This window comes from Talpa europaea (assembly GCF_964194135.1).
Source record: "Talpa europaea genome assembly, chromosome: 9".
NCBI lineage: Eukaryota > Metazoa > Chordata > Mammalia > Eulipotyphla > Talpidae > Talpa > Talpa europaea.
In genome coordinates, this window is record NC_140076.1 from 85,762,445 (window position 1) to 85,785,936 (window position 23,492).

Here is a 23,492-nt window from a genome sequence, read left to right on the forward strand (position 1 = left end):
ACATTCATGTCCCTCTGCTTATGCTCAGGACTTCAACTTTGACCTTGGTCCGTACTGCCAAGCTTTGGGAAGGATGTCAAAGTCTCAATGTTCACATAGCACATTCATTTCCAAAATACTTTTGTTTACATTTTCTCACTTAATTCTCAGCTAACCACGTGAAGGAGTCACCATCACATGTTAAGGATCTCATATGCTGTCCTTGGAGCAGCTTCAGATGTTGAATCAGGTGTTCGAAGGTCATCCAGGTGGTTAGTGAGGGAGTCCATGTCTGATTCCTGTGGCCTCCTTGTTGCATACATGGTGGAGACTGTCTTGAACACTGGGATGGGAAAGACTTTAAAAACAGATGCAGGTTTGATGGAGAGATGTGTGACAATTGATTAGTAATGTCTGTCATAACTGAGGAATGCAGCAAAGGATGGGGGAACACAGCCCTGGAAGGATGCTACTGAAAGTATATTCTGCAGATGTCGGTCTAGAAATATTTGTTACCCATGATGCAATGCATACCAAAATGGGAAGTAAACCTTTAGAAACTTTTATAGTGATTTGACATTGCTACCTCATCCAAGTATAAAAGTTCTGTATTTTATAAAGTATTGATCTGTGATGAATTGAAAATAATACAATCCTATTCTTTTACCAGAGAGAGCTTGAGAAGCTTTGATCTAAAGAACTATTCTTTGACCCCATTATTACCTTTGAAAGACTTTGAATTTCCTTGGAGTTGGGGAGCTTCTGAATGCAGTCAGAGTCCCCTCCAAGTCAGCATCGATGTGGACTCACTGGGTGTCAGCCAGCTTGCCTCTCTTGCTTGGCAGAAGGATTAAGGTAATAACTACTCAGAGATTGCCAGAAATGCCTTTCTGACCTTTTCTGTTCTTACTTTACTTTTTTTCCTCTGTAAAGACTTGCAGTGGAAAGCCAATGAGGCCAGCAAAGAGGTTTATGTCTTTGAAGGTCCTGGCGGGTATTGGAGAGGTTGGAATGGCCTGAGTGGCCACTGGGGTCACACAATCACTCTTCCATTCTTTTTCCCAGTCATGCATTCTCATTCATTTTGTCACTAGACAGTTCTTGGTGGCACGTCAGCTGTGCAGCTCACAGCACCAGGTACGGAGAAAGTATGATGGTGACTGAGGCAAATAGGGTCAGTGCTTTCATGATGCTGACACCTAAGAGGAGTAATGTGTACAAGGGGTGACAAAAATCCTGGGAGGTGCTGATGGGGAGCTATTGGTTGCTCCGAGAATATTTAGGAGGGTCCCTATTCCTGCAAGCGCATCTTGAAGACCCCCAGGAAGGGACATGCCTGCAGTTGTGGCTGGACCACGATGAATGACAGGAGAGTAATGGAGGTAGCTTGAGATGATTCAGGTGGAAGTGGGCAAGAGGTTTGTAGGCTGCAAAGGGAGTTTGCACTTGATCCTAAGGCCAGAATGGTGCCTCAGGGAATTATAAATATGGTTAAGATGTCTTCTCTGCTCTCCGAGACCATTAGTCAGTTAGGGGAGAAAGAAACCTAAGCAATTAGCTATAACAATGTGCTCTGGGTTATCTAAAGGTGCATGTACACACAGATAGGAGATTATGGGGTTAGGGCACTGAGATGATTTATCAATAGTAGATGAAATTCAACTATTCTCAACTCCCATTCTCTTGCTTGTAATACTTTGTAGCTGCCCGTTGTCTCAGAATGTAGACAAAATCCTTCCAGATGGCTTCATATGATCCCGTGGCTCCCTCAATCCTCAGACGCTCTTTCCTGCTTTCTCCACTGCATGCATCCTGACTGGCCCTTCTTTATTTAGGTCCTCGGTACCACACTTCTTCCTACTGTGGCCTTTCGTTTGCAGTGTTCTCTCTAGATCCCACCTCCCCCCACCCCCCGCCCCGCCCCTTTCCAGTCAGGTCTCAAATAAAGGCAGCTCCCCACAGGGTACTATACTACTCCTTCCTCATATTCAGGACAAGTGAATTCTTCATTTGTATCCCTAGCTGTTTAATATCTGTCTCCCCTGATGCAGTAAGCACTTGACCAATCTTGAATGGGTGAGAATGTGCTAGCCTGGCTGAAGGAGATGGCCAGTCCTGTAAGCAGGGGTTGACATGTTGGTGTGGGTTTGGGACAACATGTGGAGAAGCTGTTATGATCATTTCGTTCTCCCAAGCCCTTCTCTCCATAACACAACGGGACTCCCTGAAAGTCCGCCTGAATGGATTGCCAATGCCAATCCTTAGCCCTTTAGGGAAGGTGAATATCCCAGCTTGATAAAGTAGACTTCATCCTCTCTGTGTGAATTATAAGGAAACCCTTCAGTCTTTAAGATGCTCAGGACTGAAGAGCTTATTTTGGGGTATGTTGCTTGACAGGGTGACAGACATGTTGGAAAGCTGGTGGCTGGGGTGGCTGGGGTGGCTGTTAGGCACAACTGACCTTCCTTCTGCATCTCTTCTGTCCTCCCTGGATGATGCCTTACTGGACTTTAGTTTTTGGTTCAGTAGCCAGGAGGCCCAACGTCTGTAAACTTTCCTGCATGAGTCATCTATTGCAGTGTAACAGCTTATCCTCAGATTTTGTGGCTTAGAGCGCTGTTTATTATTTACTATTTCTCATGGTTTTTGTGGGGCAGGACTTTGGCACGTAGGGCATGGCTTGTATCTTCTGGAGTCTCAGCTGGCGAGGCTCTAAGGTTGAGTGTGGGATTCATCTAAAAGTTCATTCATTTGTGAGTCTGGCATTTGGCTGGGACCCTTGATGGGTGTGTGGAAAGGAACAACCACCTGGGGCTCTTCCAGGTGCCTGAGCTTCTTTCCAACATGGTGGCTTGATTCCAAGGGCAAGTGTATTGAGAGAGTGCCATGTGGAAGCTGTATCCTCTTTAGAACTTAGTTCTAGACATCACACAGCATCAGTTCTGCCACCTTTTTTTTTCTTAACATTTACCTATATGTTTATTTATTTGTTTTAACATAGAAGGAATGGGTATAGGCCAGAGGTGTGAGGGATGAGAGGGTTCACAGAGACTGAGTGGGGAGCAGAACAGGCAGACTGACTGAAATACACTGCTGAGGGGAGCAGCGGGTGAGACAGGAGAGGTCTGCTGTGCCATGTGGGTTAGCTCTCCAGCCTGGTATTGAACTCAGGCCACAGTGGTGATAGTACTGAGACTTAACCTCTAGCCACCAGCTAGGCCCCACATTTTAAAGAAGAGATTCACTAAATCTTTTTCATTTTCAAGGGAAAGGAATTAGAAACCACCTTTCATAGGCACATTTTAAAATCACCACATTCCCTTAAACAAACATGTGGGGAAGATCCTGGAACAGAAATGTAACTTTAAGTATAAAAGAATGGTGTCATAACAAAAATTTCATTTCTGAAATTTTGTGGGATCCTATCCCAGGCATTGTTTAGGGAGGAGCCCCTATTTTCTATTAATGAGCAGTTCTGGCTTCTGGAAAACTTATATATATGTTCTACTTTGTTGAAATAAATATGGTATAATATCCTCTCTCTCTCTCTCTCTCTCTCTCTCTCTCTCTCTCTCTCTCTCTCTCTCTCTCTCTCTCTCTCTGTGTGTGTGTTTAAGTGTATGGGGGGATGCCATCCATGGTTCACTCTAGTCACTGTCCTGGAAATTGGGCAGATTCTCAGAGTTTCATATACATTTGTGATATTTTAGAGCTGCCCAAAGAGAAAAGGAAATAAATAATCCTTGCTAATAGTGAAGAGATATATTTAAGGGAAGCTTCTTTGACTGAACTAGTTTAAATGTTAATTTTATTACTCAAGAGGGCACTTTGGAACTCCCTGTCATTATCAAACAATTAAACCGTAGTTCCTTATTAATTTTTACTGCCTTCCTAGGGTAATTAGTGGCACATAATGTGAATTGCAGCCCATTAATGAATAGATTTTTGAATCGGAGTGGGCAGAGTCTTTTATTTGGCTATCCAACAAGACAAGACCTGTGAAAGGAAAAAAGTTGGGTCCTTCCCAGAACAGAGGGTCTCCGTACACCTCCCTCAGCCGAGGCTCAACCCCAGCAAAACAGCCAGTCATCCAACTTTCAGGGAGTAGGATGGCTCACTCCTTGGACTCGAGGTTTACAGTCAGAACATGAGTAGTCCCTTTGGAACAAAGATTAGAAAACAGGGTGTTAAAAGCAGGGCATTAAAAGCAGGGTGTTGAGATATTCCTGACAGGAAGTCTGTCTCAGGAAGATTCATCTTTTGGGTTTGTCATAAGTGCTATTTATGAAGCACCTAATGTTTGCCTGACTCTGTACTAGTTAATATGGATACATTATTTACTGTTCACAACGATGACTCCATAAGCTGCCTGCTATTAGTTCCACTTTATAGACAAGGGAAAGTCATCTCAGGATCCCTCCTCTGCTCCAGGTTGTTGATCGGCCTCCAGCCTCTGCTGTGTTTGTAAAAGCAAGTCTCACAAAGAAATTTAGATAAGTTTTTTCTTTCTTTTACTTTAGGATCTGAGACCATGTGGCCTCAGTTTCACTTTCTGGGAGCACCAGTTAGGTGCCAGGCCTCTGCTGCTTGCTACGTACACAGTTGCTATAGACACTATTGTCTGTCTAGCCCTCTCCCTTTTTCATAGAACCTGTTTTGTTTGGGGCAAGGATTTGCCTGCTCCCGTGATGACTTGTGATTACTCTGTATTGAGCAGGATAATGTCCTCCCCAAAGTCTAGTGGCTACGTGACTATGCTGGGTGAGCTGAAAGAGGAAGTGTGGGTGTTTCTGGGAAAGCATTTCCTTTCCTGTTAAAACTAGCACACACGAAGGGCACCTGGTAGTGCTGCCCCTTATCTTTTCCCTGCCTTGATGGGATGTAGTTTGGGCACCAGGAACATTAAGCTTGGGTAGCAGGAGCCAATATGGGGCTGCTGGAGCTGGAAATATCAGAACCTGGAGCCCAGGACTGCCAATCCGCCAAGCTGTCTCCAAGGCTGCTCTTCCTGGGCTTCTCATTTAGTGAATGACCAAAGCAGAGTGGTGTAAGACCCTCTTATGACTTTATCAGTCTTGGCAGATCCCAGCTTGGGGAGCAAGAGACGCAGTCCATAGCCTGTGACGCTTTATGCTATCAACTGATGACAGATGCTGGGAGAACAGAATTGAGTTGCCCACTCAGGCAGTGCCTGGTGCCTCCCTCTCTCACCCATTAAAGAATAGTATTCCTTGCACACCATGTCTTAGAATTAAATTCCATCCCTATTTGCTTTTTAATTTTAACTTCTAATTTCTCAGAGTAAATATGAGCCAGGAAGAGCTGATCAAGAGAACAGCTGCTCCTAGGAACCTGACTGTCTGTGGCTGAGGTAGATGGTGAGCTCATTTAGAGAACGTTCTGGACTGATAATGATTTCAGTCACAGCAGAGGCAATGAGTTTGGAGCCAGAGATTCTGGAAGGAGTGGCGGTTCCATTTGGCATGCCTGGGCAAGGGCTAGAGGCTCTTTCTTTCCCCTCTGCACAGGGAGAAGTAATCTCCTTTTTGACAGGGTCAGCCTGGGGAATGGTTGATTCACAGCTCAGTTTTTTACTCACATGCAACAATCTGCCCAGAGAGAGGCCACGGAGGATGGTGGTTAAGAACTCTACCTCCGAGACTCCAGCCTTGCTCCATTAGTGCCATGTGACTTTGGGCAAGTAAATTAGCCTGGCTGAGTTTTAGTTGTTTTATCAGAACTCTGTGGACAGTTTCAGTAGATGAGGTTTCTGTTGGGCCTTTGCAGGCCTCTCATAAATCTTCTGATGTGTACGATCACCGAGAGCTGGTGAGGAATTAGGAGGGAGCAGAAGAGGTCACTCCCAAAATATGACACTTTGGCATGTGGACCAAGATGTGATTGGCAGCTAGGACCCAGCACACTTCACAAAGGCTTTACTTTCTCTTTCCCTTAACAATACACAGGGATTTCAGTAGAGGACCTGTTCTAGGAAGCTGCTATCACCAGAGTTAATTACAAAGAATATGAGCTAAATGTGGTAGACTGGGGCAACTTAGTGAGATCTGTTTGTTCAATGACCCTTTGTCTCTGCATGACATGCAAATATTTGTTTACCAAACATTTGCTTTCCCCATATTTTGTAAATTGTTTTCCTCCCTGTTGAAGTCCTCAGATCCTACTCATTCTTCCTATGAAACCCCAATTGCTTGACTGTTGGGGATCCCCATGTTTTTGTGGGATTCCCATATGTATAAAATTAAATTTGTTTTTCTCCTATTAATCCATCCTGTGTCATATTAATTATTAGACCAAAGAACATGGAAGAGAGAAGGGAATTTTTTTCATTCTCTACCAAATGAATTTGGGGCAATCATAGGAATGAAAGCATCCTGGACAGTTGGGAGGTGTAACATCAGTGAAGGTATAGAGATAAAAGAAAGCAAAATGAAAACACAGACCAGAACCCCAAATGTGTTGGGGTTGCTCCCAGGAGGTGTGGGGAAGAGCTCATTCTCCCCGCCTAAGTATTTGTCTAATGGTTCTACCAGGATCCTGCCCTATGGGAAACGCTTCCTGTTGAAAGAGAATTCTAACTCCCCAAAACATGGCAGCCGCAAATACATATATTTAATGATCATTCAAAGTTTCCATATTTTTTTATGGGAGGAATAAACACCTTTGTGCTTCTGGTAGATGTATGTTATAGGATCAGTCTTCCCCAGAAAAAGGTTCAGTTAGGTTTTTTCCAAGATGTCCGCTCCAAGACTTTTCCAATATGGTTCACCTTGCTCTGTGGAACTGAGGCCTGTGAACCTCAGAAGAAAATGTCAGCAAAATCTTCAAGGATGCAAATTCCCTAGATTTAGGGATTGGCCCACAACTAACCTTTCTATTGGCAGGGCAAACATCTACAGGTAAGGTTTGGTCATATGAAGTCATCCTCATCTTGCCTGTGAAATTTCTTCTACTCAACATCTCAGACCTTTTCCCACTCTTTATCTTTAAAAATCCTAGTTTACTGAGCATGATCCCTTCCAGCTCCATCCATGTTGCTGCAAATTGCATGAGTTTATCTTTTTTTTGATTGCTGAGTAATATTCCATTGTGTGTATGTACCACATCTTCTTGATCCAGTCATCTATTTCTGGGCATTTGGGTTGTCATGCTCTGCTAAATAAGCCAGAAAGAAAAAGAAAAATACCAGATGGTCTCACTCATAGCAGGGGGTTAGAAAACCTAAATAAGAGACCTAACTATAATAAAGAAAAAATCAAAATCAACAAGCAACTATAAACCAGAGAGAGACACACTGGGGTGTGGGGAGAGGAGGGATTGGGGTCAAAATAAGGGGGGTGCAATTGTATGGGGAATATAACCAAGGTGAAAATGCATACATACATTGTGCAAAAATGAAAAATGATGTAAGAAATATATAAAAAGTAAACAAAAACAAAACAAAACCTCATTTATCCCATTGTAGGGTAAATGGTTTTCAGGCTTTTCTGCCCTCCCACCATTAGGATTGGCCTGCTGGATATGGTGCCTGCAGCTGTTACATTGTTGTGTTGTTTACTTCTGTGGGCCATGGAAGGAGTATTGAGATAGTCACCAAGAGAAGCAGGAGAGAGGCAGGAGAAAAGGAGGAAGACCAGAGTAGCCCAGAGTGAAGACTTGTTGTGGGGGCAGCTTGGAGGCCTGCTGGTGCCCTGGCTTCCCCCCTCCCCCCTGCACCCCTGCCTGCCTTGTACCTGTTTGCCACACCACATATAAATCTCAAAAAAAGCCTGAGAAAGCCACCGAGGGCTCCAGGACTCCTCCTTTACCATCTGGTCTGCTCCGATCCTAGAAATCCTGCTCAGCGCCATCCTGGCACTACACCCATTTACTGTTGTAGTGGCAGGATGGGCCACTGAGCAGGTTTTCCAAGGTCCTATGCAGACCAGGTAAAGAAGAAGTCCTGGAGCCCTCAGTGGCTTTTGCAGGTTTTTTTGAGCTTTTACCTGTAGTGCAGCAACCAAGTACACGGCAGGCAGGAGTGGGAGGGGAGGGGGGCCAGGAGGCTGGAAGGCCCCGAGGTCCCCAGGTCTGGGACAAGTCTTCACTCTGGGTTTCTCTGGCATTCTTTCTCCCCTTCTCTCTCCTGCTTCTGCATCTCCTGGCAAACATCTCAATACTGCAGTCATGGCCCACAGAAGTAAATAACACAACTATAACAATGTAACAAATGCACATACCCCATCAGGTTGGGCAATCCTAATGGCAGGTGGGCAGAAAAGCCTGAAAACCATTCACCCTACATCTGTGGAATTTACAGGTATGTAAATTCTCCGTACAGATATTATGAAATTTGATTTTTTTCTCCTGCTAATCTTCCTGATATTGACTTGCTTGTTTGATTAGCCTCAGAAGCACCCCAAGGTGTGGGGGAATGTTTCCCTCACCCTGACAGTCTCAGTAAAACAATTTTAGTAGGACAAGAGCCCTGAATATGTTCATATTCTTTGACCTAGCAATTCCACTTTCAGGAAATGATAGAAATATGGTTATAAGAAATGAACTAATGTGCTTTTTATACAGTGTTGTAAAGGGAGGAACTGTCCAGTAATTTCTTAAATCCTTGGTGAACATGTACAGTAGAATACCATGTTACCATTAAAAAAATGAAACTTATAGGGAACCTGAGGTGATGTTATACAGGCATGAAGCACAAAGATTGGATTTATACTTCTGGGTTTTAAGCCTGCTTTTACTACTTTCCAATTGTGTAATGTTGGACAATTTATATAAATTCTGTGTCTAGGATTTTTCGTTTGAATATAGAGGCTACCCATAATAATTGCTTTTTGGGTGTGTTATAAGTGATATAATGCTTGCAAGCTAGTAGGGCAGTGACAAGCACAGGATAAGTGTCTCATCTATTGTTAAGGGAAAACTATGAGGACATGTTTCTGCACCAAGATAAGTGAAGTCCTACAGCTGTGTGTCACAGCAGGATGTTATGATTTTTGGGTCTTAGCAATAGTGTTACAGATCTTGTGTTAAAACAGTAGTGTTACAGCAAACTTTTTTTCTAGGCTTCTGGACTGCAATCAGGGAGAACAGATTCAAGGAACACTTGAGCTACCTGGCAGGAGGGTGCAAGCTTAGAGTGGCAAAAGGCTGGGGCTCGGTTTTTGTTTTATGCAAATGAAGGGTTTGGTCAGTGCAATTCTGATTGGTGGAAAGTTTGTCAAGCTGCGATTGATTGAATTTCAATCCAGGGCATGGCTTGGAAGTGTGTGGTTTCATTTTCTCCTGGACTGCGCTCACCTCTGCTTATGCTCCGGCATGCCAGGGTGTTGACATCTGCCAGGGACTGCACAGCACAGTCTTCTGGCTCCGTTTGGTTGTTACCCAGACTGAGGTGGCTCCAAGTTCCTTTTCTTTTGTATTTTATCATTTCAGAAAGATAAAAAGGAAGAAAGAAGAAAAAAATGTGTATACAAGGAAAAAAGAATGTATTTATTCAATAGCTATTTATTGAGTAGCTCCAAAGTGTCAGGTTCTGGAATACAGTGGTGACAAGGAGACACAAATACCTGTAGCAGGAGGGTGTACAGGTCAGAGAGGATCCTCATAGGACTCACTGGTGGTGTCTTCAGAAAAGCAGATTCTGGGGACCCATCTGCCCTCGGAAATCTGAGTTCTGCAGCTGCTGGGTAGGCCTAGATGTCTTTGCTTTTATAAGGTGACAGAATATTGTGCAGTAGACTTTGGTGGATAGGCCACAGAACAGTGATTGGAGAGGGATGAGGAGTGATTTTAATAAAATTGTTTCCTATGTTTTGTAAAAATTCTTCACTAAACAAGATTTATTATATAATTGGAAAAAAATTCGCATAATGTATCGCTATTCAGCAGCTATACCTTTCCCCTCTGCCCAGCATCATGCCCATTTCTTCCATAATTAGAGAAGCACATGCATAGACTTCAGATTAGGAAAGGCTTCTGGATGGTGGATGTTGGGGCTGAGATTAACAGAGAGCTGCGATATTACAAAAAGAAGGTGGAAAATTTCTTGACCAAATTGTTTCAGTGTGCTCCAGGGCAGCCTCTCCAATGCAAAGGGACCTCTTTAAAGACGCATTTCATTTGCTTTCTTTTTTTTCCAGTAAGTTCTCCTGACCTTGAGATGTATCCAGTGGCTCTAGTAATTGGTGCAGTTTCCAGAGTCATTTGTATGGACACTGTGTAATGCAGAGGTAGGTGGAGAAATCTCCACAGTCATCCTGTGCTTGTAGTAGGTGAATTTATATTTTATGGGTTTTGGTCAGATTGATTTTTGCAAAACACCCTGGGGTGTTAGCAAATATGAAAGTTCTTGTAGTGTGGGTCTCTTGTTTGCATTTACAGGAAAAATAAAAAGAAGAAAAAAAATTTACTCTCTTTGCTGACAAACTCCCTCTTCCCCAGGAGTGCAGTAGGGAAGGAGATGAAGGGCTTCCAACAGGAGAGATAATGAGAGGCAGGGAGATCAGAGATCAGAGTGAGAAGCTGCCAGGGATCGCCTCTGCAAATCATGAATATCTTTATCAGGTGTGGGCTGCACATTATCAGGTACCAGGTAGGTCTAGCTTAACACACAAGTTAAGATAAACACAACTGCTATGATTAAAGGCTTTAATGAACTTAAATATTACATATACATTGGTTTTCGTTGTTGTACACCTGAACTTATACATGCTCTGTAATGTTACTTTAAAAAAAAAAAAAAAAGACACACGATTTCAAAAATCCCAAAACTCTGTGGTCTTGCCTTGAATTCATTCTGGACATATGTCGGTTTTGGGCTGATCTTGTTAATTATATAGATATATAGAAGTACCTACAGGCTTGGTTATATAATTTGAAAACCGTGTCTTCTTGAAACCCAAACGAAATGAAACCAAACCAACCAAAATGCCTAACTTACTATGTTAATTGTTTCATGCCTGAAATACGTTGGGCATGCTGCGTTTTGGTAAAGGTGGGCTTAGACAATGTGAAGCTTGCAAAATGCTGTTTCTTATTTCTAAGCCCAAGACTGACATCACTAATGAATTATAGACCTTTCTATTGCTGAGGTCAGATGTCAGCACTCAGTGCTTATGTAACAGGGTGGTCCCCAGGAAAGGGGGAGGTTCCCTGCCCCTCCCAAGGGAGGGTGGAGCTGAGCAGGAAGAAGAAGCGGCAGAAGAGACTGAGGAAGGAAGGAAGCAGGATGGAGCCAGGAGACCTGGAGGAGGCGCATGGAGCCTAGAGACACGTAAAGAAACTGTGCTTGTCTTTTGGTCGTGGACTGGGTGACACAGATGTGGGTGAGACCCGTGGGGAGGTGACAATGGCAGTTTTTATCTTGATGTTGATTTTGCTCTTTTCCTTCCGGGCTTGTCTGGTTATTTCTGACCCTTTGCTGTGGGTCCCCACTGGAAGATGTTTTAGACTTGTGGCAGGCTTTGGGGCCTTGCTCTGGGCCGACCCCATATGGATGGAGTTTTACCCACGAGGGGATGGGTAACTTTGGGTGCTTCATTTAGAAACTAGACTCTTTGCCTTACCTGTATTGTTTCCTAGTTTTTATTAAAGTTCCTTCCCATTAAAGTGTCATATGTTTTGTGTTGATGCGGCGGATGGCAGAACCCATTTAGAATAGGCAGGTTTGCGGGGTTTGGGCTGCCCCTCTCCCTGTCCTATAACACTTATGGGAACACAAACCCCTCTGGGTTCTTCTAGGCTACAGATAAACAACCATCAGACAAAATGATAAGAGAAAAAGCCAAAGAGAAATTTATTAATACCATGGCTGTCTCCTGAATTCATGGGAGAGACCTAGCAGGATTGAGTACCTGATCCCTGTGGTTTCAGAAACCATCTTAAATATTTGAGCTAAGACAAGGGAGCTTGAGGGAAGGAAGGGGGAGTTCAGTTAGGGGGCTTACCAAGGAAGACACAGCAAACAAAAGATATACAGATGTAAGTTCTGCCCTTGCCTTGAGAGGATAAGGAGACTTCGTCTTTCTGGGAGATGCCCACATAAATATCTTTATCAAAAGCCACCTCCACCCAGCCTTCTATTAAATTAGCCTTGTGTCAAAAGCACGTGTTTCAGGGGGGCAGATATTTCTTTCCCTACGTGCCTCAATAGTCTCACTTGTTGCCTGAGGCAGAACCTTGTTTTGGGGTTGCTCTTAAGCACCAACAGAGTTGGTGGGTAATCTAACATTGTAGGGCTTTCCCTGTTTCACAACACTTTCCCCATTGAGCAACCTACATGCCTGAATTTCTCACCATTACAGCCATTATTTTTGAGTAAAGCACAGATGCAAACACAAACTGTGTCTACTGCGGTTCTAACTGCACCACTTCTCTACTTTATCCTTGTAACAGGCCCCAATAATACATGGCCCCCCTCACTGTGAGCTCAGGTGTGACCTTAGAATCTTCCTCCAGACAGTTCCATAGCTTCAACCGTTAGGTATGAGTTTGTATGGACCAGGGGAGGTATTTGACATCCTTGGGTTTCTGGGAATGAGGAGGCAAGGCATCTGCCATTAACCCCTTTTTGTGAATAATATCATCAGATCATACCACGAGGGCATGAAGGGAGAAGGGCATGTGCAGGTGTAAGCTCCGCCTGGTTTGTGCTCGGTTTCTATTTCTAATCAAACATTAAACATTCTCTGCTCAGACAAGCCTTTTTTACTTGCTACCTACAGTTTGTCTTTTCTTCTCTTTAGTTCTCCAATAACTCAGTTGACACACCCTCCCGCCTCTACAGCCACCCGATTCTTGCGTTACTTAAGGTATAGCCAATCCTTTCTAAATACTAGCAATGATTTCTCTGGGGTTTAAACTCCCAGAGCATTTAAACTAATCCACTCATTTGGCATCGAATATCTTCCTGAAAGTTTTTTCTTTCTTTCTTTTTTTTTTTTTTAAAGATTTATTTATTTATACCAGCACTGGGTACATTCAGAAGCGCGGGAGGGTGAGAGAATTCACCAGAGCCAGAGCGGGGAGCAGAGCAGGCAGAAGGACCGAAGCACACTGCTGAGGGGAGCAGCGGGTGGCAGGAGAGGTCTGTGCGCCATGTGGGACCCTCACCCAGAGCCAAGGATCGAACTGGTGCTGCAGAGGCTGCGGGCAGCTTCGCAACCCAGCGCTCAACTGCTGCGCCACTGGGGAGGCCCGAAAGTTTTTTCTTTTTAATATCTGTGTATTTTGAAGTTTTTCTTCTGGAAAAAATGGGCCTTGGTAGCAGGGCCTAGGCCTTTGTCTTTCCCTCGTGTTAAATGTATAAGTATATAAATATATTTTAAAAGATTTATTTTTATTTGTTTATGTATACAAGAACTGGGGTATAGGCCAGAAATGCAGAGGGGAGAGGATTCATCAGAGACAGAGTGGGGAGCAGAACAGGTGGATCTACTGAAATACACTGCTGAGGGGACCAGTGGGAGAGACAGAAGAGGTCTGCTGTGCCATGTGTGTCAGCTCCTTGGCTGGGGATTGAACTCATGCTGCAGAGGCTGCTGATACCTTCGTAATGCTGAGACTTTAACCCCTATGCCACCAGGGAGGTCCTGAATGTATATTTTGGACAAGAACCATTTGTCTGTTGAGGGGCGAAGGGAAGAAGAGGTGTGGATGGTGGGGAAGTGAACCCTGCTTCATCTGCTGTGTGCTCTGGTTGAAATCTCTCTCTGTATCCACTTGAGTCTCTTTAAATAAGATCCATTCATGGGCTAGGATGTCTGTGGATTTTTGCATGAAGAGCTACTGCAGTATTGAGAAATACTGAAAGGGAAGATGTGGAGTGTGTTAAATCAATGAACCACTAACTCCAGAGAGTGGGGTGTTAGTCCTGGAGGAAACCTTACTTCCCATGGGTTGTTCCTGCCCTCGTAGGAAGTAATGAAGATGTCCAGTATCCAAAATCATTTAATCTTTAGTCCTACCACTAGGCAAGAGTTGTATTTTATGAAATCAGCTAGTTTCACTGTTACTCAGTGAACTCAGAATTGGGTGCCAGAGTAAATAGAATTTATTCGGTATACTTGAAGTGTTTCTTCATAAGTTTTAAAAAAATAGAGCTTCAGTGCTACATAAAAATGATAAACTCCTATAGTTTAAAGCCCGAAGCAGGTAAATAACAGAAATCAAACTTGATACTTGCTTTCTGAGTTTTTTCTATGCATTTCCAAATTGAATAATGATGTTTGATTAGAAATCATTTTTTCTTAATTACAATATTAACATATTTTTATTTTTGCTTAGGGAATAAATCATAACAAATACGTAAAAATCTTCAATGAAAAACTATGATCGGTTCTTTCATGGTAATGGGCTCTAAGGCATAAGTTATTAAGAACAGAAACTTCTATGTAGAAACTGAAACCCCAAAGGTAAGGGACTTGGCTAAGGCCCAAGCTTTGAAAATATAGCTTGAAGAGCTATATTTAGCTTGAAGAGCTTGAAGCTAAAATATAGCTTGAAGAGCTATATCCAAATCTTGTACATCCTAGTGTGTCTGTACCCTGTTTCCATAGCTGAAAGGTAAATATCTAGATATTGGAGACCTATCTTCTAGGTGGATGAGCAATTAGATGTGTCAAGTTCCACAGTCCTCATGTATAGATGAGGCTAGATGTGCTGTGGTTTTCAAACTATGCTCTGTGGTACCCTAGGGTTTCCTGGGGAGGGCAAGAGGCTAGCTCTCCATTTACCAACCTCTCCCATTAGAGCAGCTCTGTTTTTGATTACTGTTTTTAAGGGATAACAATTAAGATTTGCTTTGGAAAAAATGGACTTGATATCTAAGTTATTGTCTGGCTTTCAAAAATTCTATGTCCAGTTTTTGTTCCCTAAGGCTGGTTCAATGAATACAAAATACAATGAATACTTCATAAATTTTATTGGCCAAGAAAATGGAAGGAAAATTTTGTGAATAATGACCAACATTTATGAGCTACCACTAGTGTGCTAAATTCTTCATAATTATTTTATATATTTCTCATGACAGGCCTATGAGATAGATTCTGCTGTCATCCTTATAGAGAAACTGAGATTTGTTTATTTCTCTTGAGATATCCCAATTATATTACAATTTTTTTCTCATGCTGGTTAGCTGGAATTGTGACCAAATGTCTATTAAAGGTCCATTTTGGTAGAGAAAGTGATATTTTAGTGAGGTTCAGAAAACCCACTTTTGTCTCCCAGGAATAGGAAATTAACGGTGGCACCTTAGGGACCACTGTGGTGAGACCACCAAGGCAACAGAGTGGGTCCTGGGCTGTGGTGGTTCCCTTGGGTGATGGTTTTCTCCTCTTAGAAAGAGGTTCTTGCTACCTCTTCTGGGTTCAATTCTGTCATGAAGTTTCCTTGGAAAATGCTATCATAAGTTATAATACTATACTAATTGGTGGTGGAGATTAATGTTAGAATTAGTTTTCAAGACCTGGGTTCATATTCCTCAAAGGCTTAATGTTTATGGATAACATTGATAAAAAAGCAAAGAGGGACAAAGCCATTTCTCTCAATCTCCCCTTAATTCTTCCTCCTTCTTTCTGTGCTCCGGAGGCTGCCTTAGGCATTTAACCCATAGGAGATTGAGGACTCGATCAAGTGAACAGTGAGGCTAATTTCCAAGTTTCTCATTCTATTTTCACCTCTAGTGATGGTCAAGATGTATATTGCATCTAAGGTCATGGTTCTAAATGGATTTCTATCTTCAGCATCCAGGGAACCTCTAATAGCACACCTCCCCTGGAAACAGGTGAATCATACTCCCTAGGAGATTCGAGGGGAAATTGATGAAGCCAGGTGCGGAGACGCAGCCAGCACATTCCATCTGAACGCGTCCCCTGTGGCAGAGCATGTTTTACCAGCATTTCCAACATGGTCTCTGTGAGTAGGAAGTGGCAAAGTGAAAGTGTTGGGGGTTTCCAGGAGACTGGGAAAACAACTTTGTTTAAATCCTCTTAAGAATCAGTATGGTAATTTCCAGGGAGTATGTATCCAGGAGGAGGGTGGCTGAGTGAGAGACTTAGTGGCCCTACTGTAAGACCTGCCTGGCAGGATATGCCATGAGTGCCAACACAGTGTCCTTCAGAATGACCTCAGGCTTTTACTCTTCTGAAGAACCCATACCCTCACCCATATCTTCACCCCAAAACCTGATGAGTCTAACGATACTTTCACTGCCATTTTAATTTGCATTCTCTGATTACCAGGGAAGTTCAGCAGGACATCGTCTTTCTCGCCCATGAAGTTGTGAGCTTCCCAAAGGCCATGGCCTCATTGTGTGTGCATCCCTGGCCTCTGAACCCCATATCAGCTCGTCAAATGTCTGCCGAATTAAATGTGATTTAGATTAGCACCAGGTTCTTCCCTCAGCAGGGATGCAGGTGTTTTCCAAATAAATCTGTTCTTGAAATTTCTTTATGTGTGTGTATGCGTATTTATTATTTTGTTAATGAAGTACCGTCATTGTACATCCTTATTAATATTTTGACAGTATTGGATTTCTTCTCTCAGATGTGGTGACTGTACCTCTCCCACCACCAAAGCACCCATAGTCCTCCACCATAGTCCCATGTACCCCCCACCCCCATTTTCCTTCCCCTCTGTCTTCTCCTCCCCTCTGATCTATAATCAGATGCCTCTGGATGCCTCTGATCTATGATCAGTTTTCAAGGGTTGGCTTTAAAATTTGTCTTTGTGCAACCCTTTGTTTGATTTCTCTATATTCCACATATAAGTGACATCATCCAGTATTTCTCTTCTTCCTTCTGGTTTACTTCACTTAGCATAATCCCTTCCATTTCCATCACAGTGTTGTAAATGGCATGAGTTCATCTTTTTAGATAGCAGAGTAGTATTCCATTGTGGATATATACCACATCTTGATACATTCATCAATTTTTGGGCATTTAGGTTGTTTCCATATCTTGGCTATTGTAAAGAGTGCTGAAATAAACATAGGAGTGCAGCTTTCCTTAAAACTTAGTGTTTTTGTGTTCTTTAGGTAGGTACCTAGGAGTGGAATTACTGGATTATATGGAAGATCCATATTTAATCTTTTGAGGAACCTCCACACAGCTTTCTGTAGGGACTGGGCCAGTCTACATTCCCATCAACAGTGTAAGAAGGTTCGTTTTTTGCCACACACTTGCCAGCACTTGTTTCTCTTTTGTATTTTTTTTTAAAATATGGGCCATTCTCACAGGTGTGAGGTGATTTCGATTTACATTTCTCTGATGATAAGAGATGATGAACATTATTTCATATGCCTGTTGGCTGTCTGCATGTCTTCTTTGGAGAAGTGCCTATTTCACTTTTCTTTTCTTTCTTTTTTTTAATATTTATTTATTTATTTATTTATACAAGCACTGGGTACAGTCAGAAGCGCGGGAGGGTGAGAGAATTCACCAGAGCCAGAGCAGGAAACAGAACAGGCAGACTGACGAAATGCACTGCTGAGGGGAGCAGTGGGCGGCAGGAGAGGTCTTTGCGCCATGTGGGACCCTTGCTGGTGGCCGGGGATTGAATCGGTGCTGCAGAGGCTGCGGGCAGCTTTCCAGCCCAGTGCTCAACCGCTGTGCCACCGGGGAGGCCCGCCTATTTCACTTTTCTGCCCATTTTTTGTTTGGGTGTTTTCTTTTTGTTGAGTTGTATGAGCTCTTTGTAGATCTTTGTTATCAGTCCCTGTCAGTTGTATGATGTGACATATTTTCTCCCGTTTAGTAGGGTGTCTCTTGTTTTAGTTACAGTCTCTTTTGCTGTGCAGATGCTTCTCAATGTGGTGTAGTTCCAGTTGTTTATATTCTCCTTTTTTTCCTTGCTGCTGGGATGAATCTGCAAGATATTTTTGAAATTTATGTCATGGAGTGTTTTGCATATTTTTTTCTATGTATTTTATAGTTTCAGATCTAACATCCATGTCTTTTATCCATTTTGTGTTGATTTTCATGTAGGGTGTGAGATGGTGGTCTAGTTTCATTCTTTTGCATGTAGCAGTCTAATTGTTCTTGAAATTTCTTAAAGTAGGAAACAGCCCTTTCTAGCCAGAGTTGGCTAGCATCTGTCTTGCTGTACTTATTGGCTGCAATCAGCAAATGATGCCAATGACTCCAATAACTCCAATGACTGAAGCATTCATTTGTTTTTGTAAAACCAGAGGACTGGATTGCCTCAAGGAATTGAGGAAGGGTTAGTGAATGATAAATGGTGCCAACATGTGCTGTCATCAGAAAGGTGGAGAGAGGTTGTCAAGATGGTGCCTGCTGGTGACTCCGACCCAAGTGTAGTTAGTGGAGTTTCCATTTCTTAGGATAATTCCGTAAGGATAGTACATGGGGTTCCTTAACCTGTGGGTTAGGCTTTGTTCAGACTAGTGCTACTGGTTTTGGGTCCTGAGGCAAGTGACTCTACTGAAGGATCTATTAAGGGCTGGTTCTTAGTCTTTACTTTTTCTTCAGCTTTCCTGTGCTCTCTTTCCTGTGGCTTCAATGCAGGGGTCCAGGGGTTCACTTCTGCTGTATTATAGGCTTGGAGTGCCAGCTTTAGTCACAACCCTCTCCCCTACTTCCCAGAAGGAACACCTCTTCTAATTGTACCTTATTGTCCCTGCAATGGATTTTTTCTTCCATGGTGAGTGTTTTCCTGTCTTTCCTATCCCTTTGGGTACTCCCTTTTTATACTTTATTGTGGAAGTTCTGTTCATCCAAATTTCAGGTCTTCTTCTGGCTGATTAGTCCATATTTAGTTGTAGATTTATTGTGGCAAAATCAGACCAGACTAATCATGTCCTATTGCCATTCTCCCCATTCCTAATAATGTCATGTCATGAGTGAGGCCTTTCCTCCCCAGGCAGGAGCTCATAATCCTGAATCTTCTCTCTCCCCATCAATATAGACCTACCCTCTGTCCCATCCATCAGGAAACATTTCCAACAGTTCATTTGTTCATGTTATAAACTATAAAATAATCTAGGCTAAGGTAAAAAATTGTGAAGAGTTTAGGATCTCAGGCACACACACATACACACTCTCCTTAAAGGGGGTATGTGTATTTATCCTGCCAGAAGCAGTAACCTCTATTCGAGAAAATGGTGGAATCCCAAGCAATCCGACAAGCAAGAGGGATAAGAGAAGAATTTTAATATACCCACATAAAATTTATTTGGAGGACTGGATTTTGGTTAAAACAAAACTGTGTCCCCTTAGCACCAGGTCCCACACCACACCAATTCTTATATATTTTGAACATCACCCTTGCTTTTTTCGGTTTGGTTGATAGACTCACATCTGCCTCCAAGTACGAACAACAGGAACAAGATCTGTGCATCTGTCCTAGTCGTACATTTTCCCCAACCCAAAACGTAACATTTGCACTTGAACACTGCTGCTGATTAAGATGATTAGACTTGCTCCTCATTATTCTTCATTAGGTAGGAAAGAGACATGTATTTTTCTTTTCATGTATTAATCTGTCTGAGTGTTTTCATACTGCATATTTCTTTAATGTTAGAATTTAAGGAATGAAAACAACTCATCAGATAGTCTGTTAAGGATAAGGTAGGAGCTACCATCCTGATCCTCCCAGTGAAGCTTGTCTTTTCAGTGTGCTTTTTCCCTCCTCCCTGGCAATCAAAAGACGAGCATCTGCTGGGGAAGGCTGTGCATGTGGATGTTTTAAAGAAGGGAGAACAGGCAGGGTGGTTTTGCAACTGCCAATATTGAAACAACAAAGCATGTCTTGGCTTGTGGGAGAGTCATGTCAGCAGTATTTTTACAAAGATAATAATGAGTCTTCTGGGTTTGTACCAGATTTCAAAGGAATGTCCTAGCCTAGATGAGATGGAGCACAAATGGTTAAAGATGCATGTGAAAGGAAGGCCCTTCAGCCCAGCTTCACATTTAGAATCACTTATGCACCTTCAATAAAATACTCAGATCTGAACAGTACCAGCCAATAAAACCTCCAATAGTGAGGTCCAAGAATAGCAACAGAAAAGCTCAGTGATCTTAATGTGCAGCCAGAAGGGTACACCCCCAGTGGAGAGGGAGCACCCCCCCACTGAAGCTTAGGTTACAGAAGGAAAACAATGTAAACAGTGATAGTTTATTGATAGTTTGTGATTAAATTATGATGCATCCACAAATAGGATACTTACTAGTCTTTTTTTATTTTTCAAATAAGGCAAATCTATAGGTATTGGGTGAACTCATTCTTTTCATAACTGCTTTGGGCACAATAATTAAAGTCTCTATAACTTTTGGGGAGGTCTATGAAAATGTTAGCAATCTCCCAAAATTGTTAGTTACAAAATATAAAAATAAAACTGCAAAGTTGCAAGCAATAAATGTCAATAAAGTATCAATACAGATTATATTAATATCAGATTTAGTGTTCCTAGGATTTTTATTACACTTGAAAACAGCTGGTACGTTACGTTATCACCTTAAAAATTAAGGGAAACCAAGTGCTTCCAGGACCTGCTTTCATTATACATTTTTACTAAAATCATAATTTCCAGGGTCCAAGATGGTGGATTAGGGAGAATTTGTGCTCATCTCCCAGAGTCACAACAAATCTATAACTAAATATGGACGAATTATCCAGAAGCAGACCAGAAATCCAGATGAATGGACTGTCCACAATGAAGTATGAAAAGGCAGCACCCAGAGGGACAGGAGAGACAGAGAGATGTCTCACCATGGGAGAAGATGAATTAACTTTCCCATAGAACATGTGATAGGAAAGGAACTGTAGACATCACCTCTTCCATCTGAGGAAGCTGCCTGGAGAGGGCAAGTGACTTGGCCAAGGCCACACAGCAATTCCCTTTGGCAATGTGGGAAGAACTTTAGCATCAAGACTGAGTTCATGGTCTGGCTGTGTTCCTGATGAAGTGTTTCTATTTTGCTTTCCTGGGGACTTAAATATTCACATCTGCAAAATGGGGGGTCATTTCAAAACACTGAAAGATGTGAAGGGATTAAGGGAACTGGAGAATGCCATTGCTGCAGAAGAATTATTTTGAGCTAAAGGCATTTGAGATAGATAAAAATCTTTAATTTGCATAAAAGCAGTGCTTGTCACAAGAGCTCAATTTTCATAAATTCCCTCCCTGGGGAGCAGCTCTATCTACTTGGAGATGAGCAACTGGCACCATGAAATCAGACATTGTCACAAAGCTATTGAATCTCCCATCTACTCTACACCCCTTCTCCCCGTCTAAGAAATCATGTTTCCCATAAGTGCCCTTTTCATCACTCCTTGCCCAGTGCATATAAGCCCCTTTGAATCACATGTTTTTATGAGCTCCCTTACATAAAGTATTAAAATATATTTTTTCTCTTACTAATCTGTCTGGTTTAGTTTAATTTGGAGACCCCCCAAATACTGCATCTAAGAGAGTAGAGGAAAAATTTTCATCCCTCTTATAAAACTCATCAAAAAGAAAATGAACACATGTAAAGATTTTATTCAACTCATAAATCAGTGACTCAGTAAGAAGGTAGAGTTGGTCAGATAGAGAAGTTGTGGAACAGACTTTTACAGCAAGTTGGTCAAAGGAATGTGGAAATGAATTTACTAAAAGATGCCACATTGATTAATGTTCTACAGGGCAATCAAATTATAACCTTTGGACAGGAATCTTCAAGTTACATTATTTTCACAGTATTTGTTCTCTAAACCAGTAGTAAATGGTAAAATCCAATAAAGTCCCTATAGCTTTGTTCCTTTAGTTTATTTCCAAGTTTTGTATAATTTTGGTTAGTCTGAGGACATGATGAAAAAATATTTTTCTGAAGTGTTCCTATTTAGCAGGGAAAAGTGTTTCTGGACCTTTCTGGACCCTTGATTCTGTGAGAGCTCAGCCATCCACATGTGTACTCTGCAAGAGGACACTGTCCTAGGAAGGAGGAATCTTTTTGTATTAATCCTCCTATTATCAGTCAGCCAGATTGCTGAGTATCTGAAATCCCAACCCAGGAATGGCCTATTCTATCCCTTCTGTCTGTCAAAGTAGACAGTTAAATGAAGAACTGTGGGTTCCTACAAGCTGAGCACTCATGGGCAACTGTGACCTATTTGCTGTCTGCAAATCACAGCAGAGCATTCCTGGACTACCTACGGACTACAGCCTGTTTCCTGAAGCAGGCCTGGGAACGCCTAGGCCGCTGTTGACCTGATTACGTGACTATCTCCATGGTGGTCTCAGGATAACTCTGCCTGCTATAACATCATACTTTGCTGGTGCAAATGTCTCTTGACATATGGACACAATGTCCCCTTTCCTGTCCCTCATAAAACTTTGTCCCCCATTCCAATCCCACCCTCTGGACTTTATTCCTCATACCACTGTCGCATGACCAGCTTTTACTAGCCTGTGTGCTTTCAATAAATGGCACAAAATCTTCTGTTCAAGCAGCAGAGTCTTGGCTTGCAAACCTGCTTCATGACTGCTGTGTCCCTCATTGTATTCCTGCCGCAAATCGGCAACAAAGTTCCTGTTGCAACAAAGAACTGATGGAAATAAATCAAGGATTTCAAGCCTGTGGAACAGCAGGTCTGTTGAGGGGGAGGGGTGGCTGGGCAATGGCAGCTTTTGGGGAGCTGGAGTGGGTAGAAGTGATTGATGTCATTTCACTTCCTTTTCTCACCTCAGTGACAAAATATAGCCACACACCTTGGTGATTCCGCAAGCCTTGGCCTTGCGGTCTGGTCATGGTTGAATGGGTCCTGGCCAGGGTTCTCCTGGGATCATCTGTTTCTGAATTGGCCTCTGTTTGCATTTCAAACACTTTCATTATTTGGTTAAGAAATAGGTCATTCTTGTCCTTAGGCTGGCAGTGACCCACTGAAACAGTGTTTTGGAAATACCTCACATATTTGTATTTCCCACAGCTCAAGTTTCTGAACTAAATTTCCTGTGAGCTCTCCTGCCTCAGAGGCAGGGCTGTCTATGATCGTGTTGTGTGGAGTTTGGGGAACACATTTCTCCTTGTGCCTTTTCACCTTGTTACTCAGCCCAGTTCTCATGTCTTCTATACACACCATCAAAATGTGCTAATGGGTAATAGAGACTCCATAACTGACTGATGGTCTTTCATGTGTTAACTGTCTCAGAGATCTCATTTTTAAGAAATATCTTTTTAAAGAAAGGTTCTTGTTCATTATTACAGGCTTAGGAAATGCAGAAATGTGTGAAGTAGAAAATTTAAATTACCCAGGATACCAGAATTGGTGTCTCTAGATCGTTCTAGAGACACCAGTTTTGGCTAAGGTTTTGCTGAAGTTGCTTCCATATATACATACTTAAAAATTGTGATTATATTCTTCTATTAACTTTCTAATTGTGATTGAAGCCAATTCCAACAGTGGAATTCCACATATCAGTCTGGGGATTACAGGTCCTTATCCAAAATAATGGGTCACTGGCCCTCAAGGGAAGGAATTTTCCAGAGAGCACTGGGTTTAGT